The following is a 6,521-nucleotide window of genomic DNA, read 5'->3' as shown; positions in this document are numbered from 1 at the left end:
GGGGGGGCGGCGGTGGGCTGGGCCGTTGGGGGAGCTGGGCCAGGTGGGCTACCAGGTGAGCGCCAGGTAGTCTTTCTCTCTCTTTCTATTTCTGTTTTTTATTTATCTATTTTGTTCTGTGTTGTTTTAGTTTAGTAAAATACTAAACCATTTTATAAAATCCTGAAAATAGTTATGTGGCTAGAGTTAAACTATACCAAACCACATAAAATGTTCCAGTAATTATTGGACATATATTATTTATATATCAAATATATATCCAATGCAAATAGCTATTTATTTAATTCAAAGGCCCAAAATAATTAACTCTGAGATACCAAAAATATTATTTTGAGTTTTACCTCTTTGCAATATTTTCAGAGACTAAGAGGAACATTTTCTTCGACTTCTTTGAGAAGATTTTAATGTTGATCATTTTTAGAAGGTTTCTGAGGCTTTGAAAATTCCCCAATTCAAATTTCATTTGAATTTAAACATGATTCTCACATGAGGTCTAGCCTGGTGCATAACAGGACCAGGGATGTGACAGGTGGAGCCCTCCGTGGACTCGCGCAACCGTTACCCTCCGTGGGTTGAAGTCTCCATCAACGTGGATGTACGATATCACCACCTATCGGAACCACGACAAAAACATCTGTGTCTCCAATTGCGTTTGAATCCTCCAAACCCTTCCATTTACATTCTTGCAAGTTGCATGATTTACTTTCCACTGCTCATATACTCTTTTGCATGCTTGCTTGAATTGTGTGGAGATTGCTTGACTTGTGCTAAAATAGCTAAAATCTGCCAAGAACTAAAAGTGGGAAAAGGCTAGATTTTTATTTGGTCAAGTAGTCTAATCACCCCCCTCTAGACATACTTTCGATCCTACAAGTGGTATCAGAGCCAGGTTTCCATTTGCTTTGATTTCCATAGCTTTTGGTGATCATAGCCTTGGTTTCACAACCTAGGAGAGTATGGTGTCTAGCGAGGGAAATTATCACCATAGAGTTCCTTACTTTGATGGCACTAATTTTCCTAGTTGGAAGCGTAAGATGAAAATGCATATTCTTGGACATAACCCCGCCGTTTGGGCTATTGTGTGTATATGGCTTGCAAGGTGAATTCTTTGACGGGAAAGAACCAAACCGTGAAGCCACCGTAGAAGAGTTGAAAATGCTGCAATACAATGCTCAAGCTTGTGATATCCTCTTCAATGGATTGTGCCCCGAAGAATTCAACAAAATCATCCGTCTTGAGAATGCAAAGGAAATTTGGGATACTTTGATTGATATGGACGAAGGTACCGACTCCGTCAAGGAATCCAAATTGGATGTGCTTCAAAGTCAACTTGACAAGTTCAAAATGAAGGATGGTGAAGGTGTCGCTGAAATGTACTCTAGGCTTGCTCTTATCACAAATGAGATTGCCGGCTTAGGGAGTGAAGAGATGATCGATAGATTCATCATCAAGAAGATCCTAAGAGCCTTGGATGGACAATATGATACCGTGTGCACATTGATCCTAATGATGCCCAACTACAAAGATCTCAAGCCAACGGAAGTCATCGGAAGAATTGTTGCTCATGAGATGTCACTCAAGGATAAACAGGAACTTCACAACAAATCAAGTGGTGCTTACAAAGCCTCAAGTGAAGCCCCCACATCATCGAGTGAGAAACAAACCTTCAATGAAGAATTGAGCTTAGTGGTGAAGAACTTCAACAAGTTCTACAAGAGTAGAAGCAAAGAGAGAAGCTCCAAGTCAAGGTCCTACAATGACAAAAGATCTTCTAGTCAAGAGTGAAATTGCTACAATTATGGAAGGCCCGGACACTATTCCAATGAGTGTACGGCCCCCTACAAGAGAAGAGAACATTCTCCCAAGAGAAGAAGTAGAAGAGAAGATTCTCCCAAGAGAAGAAGTAGAAGAGAAGAATCACCATCTAGAGAAAGAAGGAGTAGAGATGATCGTTATGAACGAAGACCCTCACAGAGAAGCAAGGATTCAGAAAGAAAGGACAAGTCATCAAGGAGCTACACAAAACAAAGACATCAAGCTCATGTTGGTGAATGGGTATCCGGCTCCGACTCCGACAACCACTCCGAGAGAAGCTATCACTCCGACTCCGAATATACTCAAGATGAAGGTGTTGCGGGTCTAGCACTTGTGACAACCAACTCCTGCGACATATTTTACTCACCAAATGAAGGAGTTGGAACATGCTTCATGGCTAAAGGCCCAAAGGTATCACACCCCGAGTATGTTGATTTCAATAGTGACGAAGATGACTTGTTAGGTGATGATGATTTACTTGTTGACAACTCTAGTGATGACTACCATGATGAAACGTCAATTAATCATGCTAATCAAGATAAAATGAATGACAATGATAAGGAGAAGATTGAGTCTCTAACTAAAGAACTAAACACTCTTAAGTTAGCTCATGAAACTATCTTAGGAGATCATCGAGAACTTTTAAGGACTCACGAGAAATTGCGCTTTGAAAAGCTCAACCTTGAGCAAGAGCATGAGTTCTTAAAAGCAATCAATGATGATCTTCGCAAGAAAAGTTATTCTTACATTGCCAAGCATTTACTCTTATCCACTTACATGCCTCAAGTGAAGTCTAGTAATAAGAACAAGAAATATTCTTCCTCTAGTAGTAACAATAATCATGCTAAATCCAATGTTGTTGCTTCTAGTAGTTCTCTTGATTCCACTAATGATTCTCTTAGCCAAGTTACACTTGAGCAAGAAAATAGCTTATTGAAGGGAATTATAGAGAAAGGTGTTTACAAGAGCCTTGCCGGAAGTAAGCAATTCGAGGAAATTGTACGCAAGCAAGGAAGGCACCGGAAGAATCAAAGTTGGTTTTGAACAAAAGTTCAATGCCAATGGAGTTGAGTGGGAAGAAGATCAATACCCCAAGACGAAGTTTGTTCCTCAACAAGAGAAGTATGATCCTACTTCTCTCAAAGGGACACAAGCTCAAGACGATCTTCCACCACAAGACCACAAGAAAAAAGGCAAGGACAAGCTTCAAGAGGAAATTGATGCATTTGAAGAAGCTCCTAAGGCCTTGGTCAAGTGGTGTCACACCCTCGATGCGACTATAGCTCCCACATGTCGAGGCACGACTTAGAGACATAATCGCATTGAAAGCATATGTCGCAAGTTAGGGAATCTTCACAAACATCCCATGTAACATAAATAATAAAGGGGAGATAACATAGTTGGCTTACACTCGCCACGTCAATCAAGAACATAAATAACATTACATCATCCAAACACTCATGGCCTGACTACGGCACCAAAATAAAAGAGAACCCAACATGCGACACGGTCCCGATCACCCCAACTGGGCACCACTACTGATCATCAGGAAAAGACATGTAGTAACGCTGAGAGTCCTCGTCGAACTCCCACTTGAGCTCATAATCGTCACCTGGAGCGGAATCACCTGGACATGCATCTGGTATAGTAGGAATCTGTGAGCCACAGGGACTCAGCAATCTCGCACCCTCGCGATCAAGACTATTTAAGCTTATAGGAAGGACAGGCAAAAATATGTGGAGCTGCAGCAAGCGACTAGCATATATGGTGGCTAACTTATTCGCAAAAGAGAGCGAGAAGAGGAGGCAAAGCGCGAGCGAGAAGCTAGAGAACAATCTGCGCAAACATTACTCCAACACCGTGTCCACTTCCCGGACTCCGCCGAGAAGAGGCCATCACGGCAACACACTCAGTTGATTCATTTTAATTAAATTAAGGTTCAAGTTATCTACAACCGGACATTAACAAATTCCCATCTGCCCATAACCGCGGGCACGGCTTTCGAAAGTTCAATCCCTGCAGGGGAGTCCCAACTTAGCCCATGACAAGCTCTCACGGTCAACGAAGGAATAGACCTCCTCCCAAGACGTTCCGATCAGACTCGGTATCTCGGTAATTCAAGACACTTCGACAGGTTAAAACAAATCCAGCAACACCGCCCGAATGTGCCGACAAATCCCGATAGGAGCTGCACATATCTCTTTCTCAGGGCACACTCAGATTAACACTACGTACAACTAAAACCAACCCTCAAGTTGCCCCGAGGTGGCACTGCAAGTGGCTCTATTTGGACCAACACTCAGAGGAGCACTGGCCCGGGGGGGTTTAAAATAAGATGACCCTCGGGCTCCGGTAACCCAAGAGAAAAAGAGGCTAGGTGGCGAATGGTAAAACCAAGGTTGGGCATTGCTGTAAAAGCTTTAATCAAGGCGAACTATCAAGGGGTTCCCATTATAACCCAACCGCGTAAGGAACGCAAAATTCGGGAACATAACACCGATATGACGGAAACTAGGGCAGCAAGTGTGGAACAAAACACTAGGCGAGAGGCCGAGCCTTCCACCCTTCACCAAGTATATAGATGCATTAAGATAACATAGCAATATAATGATATCCCAACAAATAAGTAAATGTTCCAACAAGGAACGGCTCCAAACTTCCCCTGCAACTAGCAACGCTATAAGAGGGGCTGAGCAAAGTGATAACATAGCCAATCAACGGTTTGCTAGGACATGGTGGGTTAGAGGTTCAACATGGCAATTGGGAGGCTGACAAGCAAAAGGTAGGCATCATAGCATTGGCATAGCAAGAGCGAGCAAACTAGCATAGCAAAGATAGTAGTGATTTCGAGGGTATGATCATCTTGCCTGCAAAGCTGTCAGAGTTGACTGGATCCTCAAAAGCAAACTCAACGGGCTCCTCGTTAGCGAACTCGTCTCCCGGCTCTACCCAAACAAGACAAACAAGCAACAAGGATACAATCAACCACGTGCAAGCTCAAACAATAAGATGCAATGATGACATGCTATGCGGGATGCGATGCGGGATGCAAAATGCAAGATATGACAGGAAAAGCATGAACCTGGACTCCACTTGGAATTCCAAGGATGCCACTGGAAAGATGAGATGAAATCTCTTGAAAACGATATAAAGAACGCCGGAATCGGAGTTACGGTTTGGAAATGGCAAGCGATTCAAAATTGGCACCGGTCTGCGATTTACAACAAGTAGGCAACTAAATGCAACGAAATGAACATGCTACAACACCCAAACATGACAACAAAATACATGGCAGGTATGCACACATGATGCTTAACAAAAGTCTAGCACTGAGCTACGGCCAAATCATCCATTAACAGGTTCAAACAAGCATGGCAAAAACGCAAATGCAAAACAGATTTCAGACTTAGTGAAATTAACACTTGTCTGAAATTTCAGACCATGAAGCCCTCTTCGGAGCAACAAAACAACATGATACATGACCTGATTAAGACAAGTAAGAACATGGCATGGAGCTACTCAACAAGCTTAACAAAAGACCCAAAGTGACCTGGGGCCAAAAGGGTTCACAAAATATACTAACGGGCACACGAACATAGCTAAAACACAATCAGTTTTCAGACTTAGTGAAAACTGAGACATGCTGAAATATAACTCACGAAGGCATGTAAACGAGCTCGATGCACTCACTACGGTGCAATTCATAGCAAGGCAAGCATACATCCATTAATAAGGCACAAAATTCTAGCTAGACATGGCAAAAACAATGGCATAGCACGCACGGATCTACTACAATAGCATCGGCAAAATCGCAAACAAGTTGACGATCTGCCTAGATTCACAACGAACAAAAGTAGAGCTCGATTGACTCAAGCTAGGGTGCTCCATAATTGCAAGGAAAGACACAGATGGATAGAGCATAACATTATTAACAAAACTCCTTTACTGATCATCCTCAAAAGAGGCACGGATCACTAGGAAACAAGCTGAACATATGGCATCATGAACTAAATAATCCCAGACTTAGTGAAAACTACTAAGTCCCTGAAAATAGATTTACCAGGTGCCTCACTTTGCAAGCTTGCACAAGTCACCACACACATCCTAAAAATGCATGGGTTGCACCTCTGGAAAGAAAACAAGATGCTTAACAAAACATATAAAGGACTCACAGGCATAGCATGCACACAATAATCATGGCAAAAATGACAAAAGTCTAAGATGAACTAGCAGGTCTGACAATTAAGTCACGAAGCCTCCTTCTAATAGCATTTCGGGAATCAAGATGATCTAAAAATAAAATGATACAATGGAATGAAATGATGTACTCGTCGAGGCGAACATTTTTATATATTATATGTTCAATACGGAGCTACGGATGCAAAGTTACGGGGCCTCGAACATAGGCACATGGATATGCAATTTCGGGACTTAGAGAAAATTTCACCTCCGCGAAAAAGTCAACGCGGGACGGGTTCGCCCCGGGACGGAGGGATCCGGGCGCGGCAAGAGCGTTTGGTTCACCGTCCTGGTGGATCTGATCTAGCTTTGGCCCGATCCGACCGGATCGGACTCCGACGATGGCGGCGGCGGCCGACGACTGGAGCGGCGCGGAGCGGGCGGTGGGGACGGCGTCCGGCGGTGGAGATGGCGGGCCACGGCGGCGCTGCGACGGGAAGGTGGCGGAGCAGGCGGTGTGGCGCGCG

Source organism: Triticum aestivum, chromosome 6A (genome assembly GCF_018294505.1).
Source record: "Triticum aestivum cultivar Chinese Spring chromosome 6A, IWGSC CS RefSeq v2.1, whole genome shotgun sequence".
NCBI classification, from domain to species: domain Eukaryota; kingdom Viridiplantae; phylum Streptophyta; class Magnoliopsida; order Poales; family Poaceae; genus Triticum; species Triticum aestivum.
This window is presented reverse-complemented; position numbering follows the sequence as displayed.